The sequence below is a fragment of the Oryctolagus cuniculus genome, chromosome 9 (genome assembly GCF_051225735.1).
Source record: "Oryctolagus cuniculus isolate XC-2025 breed Fujian yellow rabbit chromosome 9, ASM5122573v1, whole genome shotgun sequence".
Lineage (NCBI taxonomy): Eukaryota > Metazoa > Chordata > Mammalia > Lagomorpha > Leporidae > Oryctolagus > Oryctolagus cuniculus.
The window spans coordinates 129,051,642-129,066,689 of record NC_142875.1 but is presented as its reverse complement, the minus strand read 5'-3'; the positions used below and the strand labels follow the sequence as shown (position 1 = coordinate 129,066,689).

General features: G+C 41.7%; 1 protein-coding gene across 8 annotated transcripts in view; it reads right to left on the bottom strand.

Moving 5' to 3' along the window:
* DNM1L (dynamin 1L) overlaps nt 1–15,048 on the bottom strand; it is a 52,400-nt gene that overhangs the window by 34,273 nt on the left and 3,079 nt on the right. The window lies entirely within an intron of this gene.

Here is a 15,048-nt window from a genome sequence, read left to right as displayed (position 1 = left end):
GGTTTTCTGTTATGCTTCTTTTAGTGATCTGTTCATTCAAATGCTAGTATTTGATATTTCCTGTTACTAATAAAGCTGTTTAATCCATAATGTAAACATTTCATTTCTTGTTGTTGGGAACATTGTCTCCCAACTTTTTAGTTTGAGATTTTTAATGATACCAGTAAGCTGTAGCAATAAAAGCAAACACTCACTCATATGCCAAAACACAGATTGACTTACCAAAACTGACATATTTGCTTTGTTTCTGCTTATACACACATATACATATTTTCTTTTGTTGTTCCATTTGAAATTTACTCACTCATCTCAGGACACTTTACTTCAAAGAACTGTGGCACGTTAACTCCTAAGAACAAGGCATTCTTCCATAACTACAGTACAATGATCACACTCAGGAAATCTAACATAGGTGCCATATTAGCATCTAATATATACCAAAAATAAGTAAGCCCCTACTATACACTTTAAGTGTACATTAGGCTAATTTACAGAGGCTTTACTGTCAAAGGGACTCCTTACAAAACGCAGGCAAGGCTCAAGGAAGACTCACAAGGGCTAGCACGTGCAGCAGGCTAGTCACCGGAGGCGCTCACGTCCCTCGTCCACCCCAAGGAAGGACTTGAAGGAGAGCCACAACCAGCCAAGGCTCCTTCACACAGGAAGTACCAGACAGGGCAAGAAATACCCGGATTCTGTCTTCCTTCCTCCAATTTTCTGCCAGGAATGGTGAACAGTCAGCCTAAAGATTGCACGGCTTGAGTGTGAGCTAGACTTTCTGGAACTGCTAGGTGTTGGTATACAGGGCCGGAACGACCCTCTTGAAGTAAAGGAGTTACTTTCTGTAATTTTGTTTCTGTACTCTGAAATAAACACAGAAATTTCCTGTTCTTTATGTCTGATGAAAGCGGTCCATTAAAAAAAAATCATCTAATTCTCTTGGATTTTCAATGTACAGGCTCATAATATTCTTAGAATTTGTTATTTTTCTTATTTCTAATATTTTATTTTTATGTTCTTTTTCCTGACCAGAGTTTTCCATTGACAATTAAGTTGATTTCATCAGTCAAGTATGTCTTTTATTATTTTTGCCACGTCATGTTTTCTGTATTAATTTCTTCTTTCTGTCTGGTTTTGTTGTTATTGTTTGTAGGGAAAGGAGAATACGTTATTTTAAAGAACTCCTAGGATTGCATATTTACATTATTCTTTTTTCTTTTTAAAGACTTATTATTTATTTGAAAGGTAGTTTAGAGAGAGGCAGAGGCAGAGACAGGTCTTCCATCTGGTGGTCCACTCCCCAAATGGCCACAAGGGCTGGAGATGGGCCATTCAGAAGCCAGGAGCTTCTTCCTAGTCTCCCACATTGGCGCTGCAGGGGCCCAAGCACTTGGGCATCTTCTACTGCTTTCCCAGGCCATAGCAGAGTTGGATCGGAAGTGGAGCAGCCAAGTCTCGAACCAGTGCCCGTATGGGATGCTGGCACTGCAGGCGACAGCTTTACCCACTACACCACAGCACCAGCTGCTAGCTTCTCTTATCTCAGATACCAACACTGGTACCTCCTATCAACTCATATATCAACACGCACCACCCCCTTCAGTTATCTCTATTCTTTCTTCTATACCAAGATTTGTGGTTCTCAATGGTAGTATATGATAGAACTTTGCACCACAAAAAAAAAATCACTTATTTGCTTTTCATTTCACATTATACAGATTCTTGAAATAATGCCAATACTACCACTAGCAACATAATTACTGAAAACAATTTTCTAAATGTTTCCCATATGATCCCTCTATCCTCCTTATCACCCCTTTACAAATCATTTTCTCCTTTTAAACTCTCATTTGGTCTTGGTTTAATTAATGTGTCAGGAACTCGATACTGATGCATCTCCAGTCAGGCATTGGGGCTCAGTGTGTTAAGGCGCATCATGGGAAGCCTGCATTCTCTTCAGCCTGGGTTTGGGTTCTGGGCTGCTCTACTTCCAATCCAGCTTCCGGCTAATGCATTCTATGAGGCAGCAGCAGATGTCTCAGGTGCTTGGGCCCTTGCTACTCACAGGGGAGATCTGAGCTCCTGGCTGTGACCTCACAGAGTCAATCTGTTGGGGGCATCTGAGGAGTGAGCCAGCAGATATCTGTCTGTCTCTGTCTCACTCAGTTAGGTTATATGTAAAACTGTTAACTTGTACTTTTTTGAGTATCTTACATATGAATACTGTCTTCTTTTTCAAAATGTTGCTATTCAAAGTATGACAATAATATTTTTCCTTCATGTAGAAGGGGCTTTGTGACTTCCACCTGATTGTCTGAAGGATTTTTATTATTCCTTTGAAGTCCAGTAATTTTTCTAGGCCATCTCTGTTTTAGTTTTCTGTGTTAACATTCTCAGGTATGTGCCGTATTCTTTCAAAATGTCATTCCAATCTGTTTTAATTCATTAAAATTGTCTTAATTGTTAATTTTTAATATCTGTTCTCTTACTATGATTTTCTTATTTAGGAATTTCTGTGATACATATGTTGAATCTTCTTGTTTCTAACATGTTAATTTCTATCACTGGAGGTCCTAGAATCAAGTCCCAGCTCTACTCCAGGTTCCAGCTTCCTAATGCATATCCTGGGAGGCCGTAGTAATGGCTCACATACATGAGTCTTGGCCACCCACAAAGGAGACCTGGTCCAGCTTCAGCCATTGTAGGCATTTGAGGAATGAACCTGGACGGATAACCTTGCTCATCTCTTTCTGTTCCTTTCATATAAAGGGAAATGTAAATAAATAAAAATTAAAACAAAAAAGAATTGTAATATATTCTTATAAGGGACCATTATAGGACAGTGTAACTAAACCAGGGACGTATGTGTGCGAACAAATTTCTACATTTTCCTCCATAAAAGAGATCTAAACTAACTTAAGGGACCAGTTCTGATAGAAAGATCAAGTATTATACTCAGTGGGCAAGAGTCTGCCTAGAAGTGGAGCCGCTAGTTAGGCGCCTGTGTCCTAATCTCAAGTACTTGGATTTGATCCCTGACTCCAGCTCGGGATTCCAGCTTCCTGTCAATGTAGACACTGGGAGGTAGCACTGACAGCTGAGGTACTTGGGTTTTTGCCACCCATGTGTGGTTCCTGGAGTGAGTTTCTGGCTCCTGGCCTGGCCCTAGCTGTTGGCAGGCACTTGGGGAGTGAACCAGCAAATTAGAGTGTTGTCTCTGCCTCAACTAACAGCTAAGTAAAACAAAACTAGACTCAACCATGCGAAAGAGGACTGTAAGCAATCCAGATGGTATTTCTGTTTCCTTTCTCATTATTTTAGACAGGAAATGAAGAGGCCATAATGTTCTCTTGTTATTTACTCACGTATGTTTCCTTCTTAAAAGGGTTAAAGAGGCTACATGGTCCAGAGCTTTGGGGCACTGCTGAGACCAGACCATTATCGTCCTCATCTGGCCTGTATTGGGAGCCCCACTGGAAGGGCAATGAGGGATGCTCAGAGTCAGCATGACATTGGTACCAAGTTTGACATCAATACGCTGGTCTTACCTCTGAGGCAATAAAATCTAATTTGTATAACCAAAGCTCCTGTAGAAATGAAATATACTTTCTGACTTCTAGTGGAACTTCTTGATATTTATATGCCACAGCCTGTTGGTAAAAATACAAACACTTCAGATGTACAGTGAGTCTCACGTTAAGGTGGATAGTACCCTGTAACTGGCCTGTGTGTGGCCTTTGGCAGTCCGAGGACTCATCTGGTGCTTCTAGAATCCACAGAAACCTAAATTGGAGAAATTACAGACCCAGCATTCCAGGGTGACTGGTCAGCCCAGAAAGCACCTGACATATCACCTTCTTTCTTGGATGAGAACACTTCATCCCTGCCTCCCGTGGTGTTCCAATAGGAACAAAATGACAGGAACTGCCTTAGTCACTTCCAAACTGGACTATGACATCTTGGAAAATGAAGCTCCTACACCACCCCCAAGTCTTCTCTACATAATGGGCACGCACGCTAATAATGCAAATGAGTGTTACTCATACAGGGATGTGTAGGTTCACACTAAAACTTTTCATCTGTTTATTTCTCTGGCACATGACCAAGCCTCCAGTATGCGGACCTTTGAGGAAGAACCACATCCAAACCACAGTATTCTCAAAAAGATCAGAAAAGAAAAAAGAATGGCTACAGTAATATGGGTGGACACAAATTATTTTAATTTCCTTAGGAACCCAGAATCTTACAACATTTCTCCATGCATCTCACATTTACTGTTGCAGATTCGAATCTGATGCCAGTCTGATTTTCTTTCCCTTTCAAGACCCTTCTATTTAGAAGTATTTAATTCCTTTTGTTTTCATTTCAGAAATTTAGCAAGGGTATGTCTCTTCTTTCAGTATTTATATCCAGCAACTGAGATCTTAAAATGTCTTAAGTCAGTGTTAGAGAACTTTTACCTTTTGGTTATTAATTCTTTTGTCCTCTGGTTAAAGTAAAAGCGGTTAAAGTAAAGCAAGGCAATCAGAGCAGGCTTACTACAAGCTGACGTAATGCAAGGTGCCTCTATGAAGAGGCAATTTGAATATACAGATGGCAGGGATTTGCGCACACAGAACACAGAGCATGTGAGGATGCAGGGAGAAACGCAGCCAGCTGCAGGCCGCAGAGGGCGAGGCGACTCAGAGAGAGCAGACCCGCGGGTAACTGACCTTGGACTCCTCAGCCCCCAGAACTGTGAGAAAGCGCCCTGCAGTCTTCCGTTAGGGCAGCCCCAGAGAACTAAGAAGATCACTAACTGAATTTCCCAGACAAGTTCATGAATGAGAACACCAGATCTCTGTCAAGATGGCATCGGAAAATCAGTAATACCTCAATAAAGGTATTTGTTTAAAATGTCATGGTATTCTAACATTTTGTCTATGCATTAAAAATATAGGACTACTTCTTACATCAGCCAAAACTTAATCACTTTTCTTAAAATTTAGTCTTTTTTAAAGTACAACCGTTTTAATTAGTAATAACAGTACTGACCATAATACGTAACCATCACCATTTCAAGTGGTTAACCTCATTTAAATCTAACAACTCTACCAAGGAGTTGCTATTTAACTTCATTTTACAGGTGAATTAGCCTTTTTTTTTTTTTTTTAAGAAAAATTATGTAGCTTGCCTATGTAAACTTAGGTATCAAGTTAACAGGGTTTTATTATATAACCCAAATAATCTCCAACTTTTCCCCTTCTTAAACACATGTAGAAACAAAATATTTCACTGCTCTCTTCACACTATAAAAAAAAGAGAATATAATGATAAATGGCAAAGCAGCCAGGGTTAGGCAACTGGCAGCAGTAAGAGCTTAGGCCATCTAGATCCTGGCTGACCCATCTAAAGAAGGTGATATTCAGGTCCACTGGGAATGAGTTGGATTTTGATTTCTTTAAGGAAAAACTAGAAACCTGGGCCTTTCAGCTAAATCCACCAATTTTTAAATACTGGTAACAAAGTCACTTTTTAAGATCGCTGTGTCTTAAAAACATACAAACTATACAAAATGTGTGTGGTTTCCTTTTTTTTATTTCTCACCTAGACTGAGCACTATAAATAGGGCTGGCTCCTGCAACACTTGGTTATGTCAGTGCCTGCTTTCCCCTGGTGATTTAACATCCACCATCATCAGTATCCACGCCGTTTCCAAGACAGTGAATAGCTAGAGGAGTTCCAAAGTGGCCAGTCGCAGCTGGCACACTCTGCAAAGACGACTCCACTGGCACGCCAAGATCTTCACTGTCCTTCAGCTCCACCTCCAGCTCCTCCCAGAGCTGATTCATTACCTTGCATTGTATTTAGCAGCTGCAGATTTGTATGCCAGATCTTAGTGCAGTCTCTTCATTTCTTCCACACTAGACTGGGATTTATAGTGTTTTAAATTTGTATTTTGAAATGTGGCCGTTCACTGAAAAGGTTTTGTTCTATTTCCAGCAATTCTTCTCAGATAACCAGCATCAGGCGGGACTGAATTATAAATGTTCACTCATGCCACTTTAAGGCTGGTTATTTTACATTGTGTAAGCTAAGTTTTTTAATTCTTTTTGATATTAATAACAGATAAAGATGTACTCTTAATCCTTTCTAAAGATTTATTTATTTATTTGAAAGGCAGAGTTGCAGAGAGGGAAAGGCAGAGGCCCAGAAAGAGAGAGGGAGGGAGGGAGGGAAGGAGGAAGGGAGGGAGGGAAGGGGAGAGGTCTTTGATCCACTGGTTCACTCCCCAAATGATTGCAAAGGCCAGGGCTGGGACAGACTTTAGCTGGGAGCCCAAAGCTTCATCTGGGTCTCCCATGTGGGTACAGGGGCCCAAACACTTGGGCCATCTTCTGCTGCTTTCCCTAATGTAAGAAGCATTAGGAAGGAGCTGGATCAGAAGTGGAGCAGCAAGGACTCGAACTGGTACCCATATGGGATGCTGGCATTGCAGGTGGCAGCTTAACCCACTATGCCATACCACCAGCCCCTATACTCATTATTTTTTAACTTATTTTGAAACAACTGAAGATTCTTTCTCTTAAAATTCATCTCTCAATATTCTTAGAAATACCAATCTCGGAGCTGGCATTGTGGCATAGTGGGTAAAACCTCCTGCAACGCGTATGAGTCTCGGCTGCTCCACTTCCAATCCAGCTCCCTGCTAATGTGCATGGGAGAGCAGAAGATGGCCCAAGGGCTTGGGCCCCTGAACCCATGTGGGAGATTCAGAGGAACCTCCTGGCTCCTGGCTTCGGTCTGGCGCAGCCCTGGCATTGTGACTATTTGGGGAGTGGACCAGTGCATGGAGGATCTCTCTCGGTCTCCACTTGCTACCTACCCATCTTTGTAAAGCTGCCTTTCAAATAAATCAATCTTAAAAAAAAGAAGAAGAAGAAGAAGAAAGAAATGTAAATGTCAATCTCAAGGTATTTTGAAGAGTTAACCAGTTTTTTTACCTTATAACTCAAACCTTCTACCTAATGACAAAATATAAATCTGATGTTTAAAATCCCTAATTTGCTATGTTAAAATAATGTTCTTATGTTGATTACTTATTACAACTATAACTCAATTTTAATACACCAACGACCCAGAATCCAAACTTTCTAAAATGCTAAAGATCTAACAGCCTTTACAAGTCTAGCATTCTCTGACTTACAGAAGCGAAGAGAGAACAAATGATTGAGATATATTATAGGACATAATCTTGGACAGCAAAAGTCACATCCATAAAAATCCACTTTTCCCATAAAAGCAAAAAAAAAAAAAAAAAAGAGGTAAATGTCATAAACATATAATCCAAGAAGTTCAGTGAACTCCAAGTAGGATAAACACAGAGATTCACTTTTAGTCAAAAATTATAATCAAACTGGTGAAAGACAAAAACAAATGGTGAATTCAAGACACAGAAACAACTCGTCATGTACAAGTGATCTCAAAAAAAAAAAATAACAACACATACTGGCTGATGCTGTGCTGTGGCATAGCGGGTAGGGCCATCGCCTGCACTGCCAGAGTCCCATATGGGTGCCGGTTTGAGTCCTGGCTGCTCTATTTCCAATCCAGTTCTCTGCTGTGGCCTGGAAAAGCAGTGGAAGATGGCCCAAGTGGTTGGGCCCCTGCACCTGCATGGGAGACCTGGAGGAGGATCCTAGCTCCTGGCTTTGGATCAGCTCAGCCCTGGCCACTGCAGCCATTTGGAGAGTGAACCAGCAGATGGAAGACAGTCTCTCTCTCTGCCTCTCTGTAACTTCACCTTTCAAATAAAGAAATAAATAAATCTTTAAAAAAAAAAATAGATACAGGGGATTCCTCATCAGAAATCATGTGGACCACAGGCAGTAGAATAACCAGAAGTGCTGACAGAAAAACTTATCATTCCAAAATTGTGTCGCTGAGTTAACATTTGTTTTTAAGATGGCAATATTCACCAAAGCAATCTACAGACTCAGTGCAATCCCTATTAAGATCCCAATGGTCTGGTTTACAGAAATGAGTAAGTTAACATAAAATTCTTATAAAGGGCTGTGTGTTTGGCACAGAAGTTACGTCACTTCTTGCGACTCCCACAGCGGAGTGCCTGGTTTAAGTCCTGACAGCTCTGTTTCCAGTCTAGCATCCTGCTGGTGTGCACTCTGGGAGGTAGCAGATGCCGGCTCCAGTATTTAGGTCCCTGCCATCCACATGAGAGGCTTGGATGAGGTTGCTGGCTCTTGGCTTAGGCTGGCACGGTTCTTGCTGCTGTAGGCATTTGGGGAGTGAACCTGAAGACTGAAGCTTGCTCTCAATCGCGCTCTCTCTCTTGCCCCCATGTGTGTGTGTTTCACTGTCTTTACAATAAAATGAAAAAAGATAAAAAAGAAAACTCTCAGGAACAATCTGATTGTGGAATGATGAAAATAATTTTTAAAGTAGTAGAATTCATATGGAATGGTAAGGGACCTGAAATAGCCAAACCAGTATGAAACAGATGAGCAGTCAGCAGACTCAGACCTCTCAATTTTAGTAGATACTACCACGGTCGGCATTGCATTGCAACAGATGAAGCCACTCCTGCAATGCTGCCATTCTATATCCCATCATGGGTTTAAGTCTCCACTTTCAGTCCAGTTCCCTCCTCCCCTCCTTTAAGATTTATTTTATTTATTTGAAAGAGAGAGAGCGAGCGAAAGAGCCAGAAAGAAACAGAGAGAAAGAGGTCTTCCATCTGCTGGTTTATTCCCCAAATGGTCATAATGGCCAGAGCTGAGCCAATCCGAAGCCAGGAGCCAAGAGCTTCCTCTGGGTCTCCCATGTGGGCACAGGGGCCCAAGGACTTTTCCCAGGCCACAGCACAGAGTTGGATTGGAAGTGGAGCAGCTGGGACTTGAACTGGTGCCCATATGAGATGCTGGCACTGAAGGCCAGGTCTTTAACCCACTGCACCACAGTGCCGGCCCCCTCCCCTCCTTTTTAAAAGATTTTATTTATTTATTTGAGAGGTACAGTTACAGACAGAGGAAGCGACAGAGAGAAGGGTCTTCCATCTGGTGGTTCACCCCCAAAATGGCTGCAAGGGCCAAAGATGAGACGATCCAAAGCCAGGAGGCAGGAGCTTCTGATGGGTTTCCCACACAAGTACAGGGTCCCAAGGACTTGGGCTATCTTCTACTGCTTTCCCAGGCCATAGCAGGGAGCTGGATTAGAAGATGAGCAGCTAGGACATGAACTGGCACCCATATGGGATTGCCGGTGATGCAGGTGGAGGCTTAGCTCACTACAGCACAGCGGCGGAAGATGGCCCAAGTACTTGGACCCCTATCATCCATATGGGAGACCTGGATGGAGTTCCTGGCTCTTGGCTTCTTGGCCCAGCCTTAACCAGTGAGGTTATTTCAGAAATGCACCAGCAGACAGAAGATCTCCTTCTCTAGCTGTGTCACTATGCCTATCAAATAAACAAACTAAGTGTTAAAAGAAAAAAAAAAAAAAAAAAGGCAAAGATATACCACAAAGCTATAGCAAACTAAGCAGTATAATACTGGCTAGACATAAAGAACCAAGACTCCAGAAACATCCAAAGATCTGTGGTCAACCGATTTTTAACATCAGCGCCAAAACTATTCAATTGGGAAAGAATAGTCTCTTCAACAAATGGTGCTGGGTCAACTGGATGGCATATGCAAAAGATGACGCTGGACTTCACTTCATACAAAACAAAAATTTACTTAAAGTAATAAATACTGTAAAACTAAACTAAAACACTTAGAAGAACACAATAAATCCTTTTGACCTTGAACTTTGCAATATTTTAGATATGACACCAAAAGCATAACAAAACAAAAAATTGATAAATTAGATTTCATTTGAAAATAAAAACTTTCGGGACCAACACTGTAGTACAGCAGGCAAAGCTGCTGCCACAGCACCAGCGCCTGTACGAGTCTGTTTTTTATGCATTATCCAGAAGAAGTACATCCACAGACTGACAGTAGTGTTTGCCAGGGGCAGGGAAGGAAGAAAAGAAAATCCTTAAATGGGTACAGGTTTTTTTTTGTGATGAACATGTTTTCAACCTAGACAAAACTGGCAGTTTCATATCATAAATCTACTAAATACCACTGAACTATTTTTAAAAGATTTTATGTTAAGAGCTGGTGCTGTGGCATAGCGGGTAAAGCCACTACCTGCAGTACCGGCATCCCATACAGGTGCCGTTTCTAGTCCCGGCTGCTCTACTTCTGATCCAGCTCTCTGCTATGGCCTGGGAAAGCAGTAGAAGATGGCCCGAGTCTTTGGGCCCCTGTACCCGCATGGGAACAAACAGAGGAAGCTCCTGGCTTCAGTTCGGCAAAGCTCCAGCCATTGCAGCCAACTGAGGAGTAAACCGGCGGATGGAAGACCTCTCTCTCTGTTTAACTCTTTCAAATAGATAAATAAATCTTTAAAAATAAAATTATATGTTATATTAATTTCACCTCAATTTTTTGTTAAAAATTTTAAAACAGTTAGTAGTTGACTATACAAAGAAACTACAAGAAACAAGAGAAAACAATGTATTAGAAATAGGGAAAAGCAGTATCTGGCACCAAATTACTAACCTAACAGACTCATCACCTCTATAGACACAGAACAATGTATAATTATCAGGAAGGACAGGCCAAGCTTTCAGAAAGAACTTAAATGTAGACAGCAGCACTTATAGGTCAAAAAGAAAGAGGCTTCAAACTCGGAAAACAGTCCGGCAATCATAGCATCCCACATAAGGGCAGGCTCAAGTTTTGGTTGCTCTACTTTCAATCCAGCTCCCTGCTAAAGCACCTGGGAAAGCATATGGCCCAAATACTGGGTCCCCTCCACTCCATGGAAGAACCAGACTGAGTTCCACGCTCCTTGGCTTCAGGCTGGCTCAGGGCTAACCACTGCAGCCATTTAGGGAGTGAACCAGCAATAGAAAATCAAACAATCAATAAACCTCTCCTCTGCCCCATAACTCTGCCTTTCAAATAAATAAATAAATCTTAAAAAAAAAAAAAAAAAGTTGGTCTTAAGTGAAGGAAGTGGGAAAGGAGTACTAAGTTTTTTGTTTGTTTTTCAAAGAAACAATTCCAGGACAATTTAGTTCTTTCAAAAAGACAGACAAGCCTTGGTAACAATGTGCAGAAATTAGAACCCCCACACACTGCTAAAGGGAAGGTGAAATGGTCCAGTCACAATCAAAAACAACTTGCAGTTCTTCAACTATTATTAAAAGTTACCATATGACCCACAATTCTGAGGATACTCAAAATCTTCTGGAGCCGGCACTGTGACATAGCAAGTTAAGCCCTCGCATGCAGTGCCAGTATCCCATATGGGCACCGGTTCGTGTCCCAGCTGCTCCTCTTCCAATCTAGCTCTCTGCTTATGGCCTGGAAAAGCAGTAGAAGACGGCCGAAGTGCTTGGGCCCCTGCACCTATATGGGACACCCGTCAGAAGCTCCTGGCTCCTGACTTCACATAAGCCCAGATCTGGCCACTGCAGCCATTTGGGAAGTGAACCAGCAGATAGAAGACCTTTCTCTATGTCTCTCCTTCTCTTTGTCTATAACTCTACATCTCAAATACATAAATAAAATCTTAAAAAAAAGAAAATGGAATTAAATGGGTAAGTTTATTTTGGAGCAAAAAACTGAAATTTATGTATATACAGGGTCTTCAAAAAGTTTATGAAAATGCCTATTATTAAAAATTGGCCGGCGCCGTGGCTCAATAGGCTAATCCTCCGCCTTGCGGCGCCGGCACACCGGGTTCTAGTCCTGGTTGGGGCGCCGGATTCTGTCCCGGTTGCCCCTCTTCCAGGCCAGCTCTCTGCTATGGCCCAGGAGTGCAGTGGAGGATGGCCCAAGTGCTTAGGCCCTGCACCCGCATGGGAGACCAGGAAAAGCACCTGGCTCCTGGCTTCGGATCAGCGCAGTGCGCAGGCCTCAGCGCGGTGCGCAGGCCGCAGCGCGCCGGCCGAGGCAGCCATTGGAGGGTGAACCAACGGCAAAAGGAAGACCTTTCTCTCTGTCTGTCTCTCTCTCTCTCTCACTGTCCACTTTGTCTGTCAAAAAAACAAAAAACAAAAAACAAAAAAGCAAAACTATGCATGCATTTCAAATTTTTTTTGCACCAAGCCAAACGTGCCTTTTGAACTCATTTTTCTACAAATAGTTAGAAGTATCCTTATACTCCTAGTAAGATGTACACTCAAGAGAATTAAAACAGGTTCATGCAAAAACTTGTCCATAAAAACTTGCAAATTTTTTTGCAGCAAACCAAACTTGCTTTTTGAGCCCATTTTTCTACGAAGAGTTTGAAATATCCTTATACTCCTAATTATATGTACACTCAAAAGAATTAAAGCATGTTTGCACAATAACTTGTTTACAAAATATTCACAGCAGCATTATTCATAAAAGCCAAAAAGTGGAAACAACCTAAATGTCCATCAATTAATGAATGGATAAATAAACAGCAGCTGTATCTATCCAATGGAATACTATTAAGCCATAAAAAGAAATGAAGTACAAGCTGAGTACCCCTTATCTGATATGCTCAGCACTGAAAAGTCCTTCAGAGTTGTTTTTCAGATTTTGCAATATATGCATATATGAATATATAATAAGAAACCATGATGATAGGATCCAAGTGTAAAAACAAAATCCATTTATGTTTCATATAAGCCTTATTCACATAACCTAAAGGTAATTTTGTAGCACAAGCGTTTTTACTGCACATGTATTTTGACTGCAACCAAACACTTCAGGTCAGGTACAGAACATCCCACTGGGGACATCACGGTGGACACAGTTTCAGACTTTGGAGCATTTTAGATTTTCAGATTAGGGATGACGAACCTATACTCACATAGAATTCTCTTACATGCTATGATATGGATGAACCTAAAAAACATTGCTTTGAGCAAAAGTCAAAAGCAAAAGACCACATACTGTATGGTTCCATCTATAGGAAATGTCTACAATAGACAATTCATATAGACACAGAAAGTAGAACAGTGGTTGCCAGGGGCTGGGACAGAGTGAAATGGAGGAGTGACTGCTAATGAGTATGCAGTTTCTTTTCAGAGAAGTGAAAATATTCTGGAATTAGATAGTGGTGATGGTCACACTATGTTGTGAATATAATAGAAACCACTGAATTGTATACTTTCCAATAGTCAATTTAAGTTATATGAATACATTTCAATTTTTTTAATGTTTAAAAACTGGTTTACAAATTGGTGCTTAAAACTGAAATTTCTTTTCCTTTTAGACTTGTCTGAGTTACTGAAAATAGGGTGCTGAAAGAACTAAATAAAAGGCGAAGTGAAAGTACATTATTAGGAACACTAAGCAGAGTCTAGGTTCACGTCATCTGCACTGAGATACCTGTATGGGTGGTGGTGTGGATCACATACCTGCAGGGCTTCCCCTTCCAGTCTCAACTTAAGAAATAGTGATTAAATTTCCCAAGGTGAGTCAAAAAGGTTGTTTTAAGTCTTATCTCCTTCTCCACCTGCAAAGTACACCATGGTCTAAAAGTATCAACCTTCTCTCTCCCCATTCTCTACTCTTTCCATACAGCCGATCTCAGTGGAGAAAGAAAGCAATTTATTTAGGTAAATCATAAAAAATGTGAATGATTTATACCTGTACACATGATCCCCTCCCTTCAACTCCTCCACTGCTCTAGCGCCACAGATAAGTATTATTTGGGGGATATTAAAAATCAAAGTTTAGGGGTAGGCACTGTACCACAGTGGGTTAAGCTTCCAATTGGGACAATGCGTCCTATGTCAGAGTGGCATCTGAGGCACAGCTACCTTGCACTCCCAATCCTGCTTCCTGCACATGATTTCCCAGGTACCTGGATTCCTAACACCCTCATGGGAGACCCACCCAATGGAGTTCCAGGCTCCGAACTGACCTAGCAGGCACGAGGAGATTGTACAAGATGGAAGATCTGTCTCTCTGACACTGAGGCTTTCAAAAGACAAATCTTTGAAACAAAAATCAAAGCTGAGAGGTAGATGTCTGGCCTAACGATTAAGACGGCCACGTCCCACATGGCAATTTCTGGGCTCCATACCCAGCCTGATTCAAGCTTCCAGCTAATGCAGACCTTTGGAGGCAGCCATGATTGCTCAAGTAATAGGATTCCTGCCAACCATGAGGGACACAGGAGTTCCAGCTTCCAGCTGCATCTCAGACCATTTTCAGTCCCCACCATTGTAGGCATCTGGGAGTGAACTAACAACAGATGAAATAGATCTCTCTCTCTCCTTCTTAAAGAAATATATATTTTTTAAAATCAAAGTTTAGGGGCAGCATTGAAGTACAGTGAGTTAAGCCACTGTTTGTGATGCCCAAATGCATACTGGAATGCCTGGTTCAATTACGATTTCCTGCTAATGTAACTGGAAAGTAGCAGGTGATGTCCCAAGTACTTGAGTTTCTACTACCCATGTGGGTTTCTTGGATAGTATTCCTGGGTCCCGGCTTCAGCCTGGACTAGCCTAGGCTGATATGTGCATTTTAGGAACAAACCAGTGGATAGAAGATATCTCTGTCTTTCCTCTTGCTCTGTCACTGTCATCAAATAAATATTTTTTTAAAGCTTAAAAATACAATTTAAAACATATAGGGCTGGGGCCAGCACTGTAGTGTAGGGGGTGAAGCTGCTGCGTGCAGTGCTGGCATCCCATATGGCGCCGGTTCAAGTCCTGGCTGCTCCACTTCCTATCTAGCTCTCTGCTATGGCCTAGGAAAGCAGTCAAAGATGGCGCAAGTCCTTGGGCCCCTGAACCCACATGGGAGCCCCAGAGGAAGCTCCTGGCTCCTGGCTTCAGATTGGTGCAGCCATTGCGGCTTCTGGTGAGTGAACCAGCAGATGAAAGACTTCTCTCTCTCTACCTCTGAGTCTCTATAACTCTGACTTTTAAATAAATAAATAAATCTTCAAAGTAAGAAAAACAGGGCCAGGAAATGTTGTCTGGGAGTTGAGGTCTTAGAGCAAGAA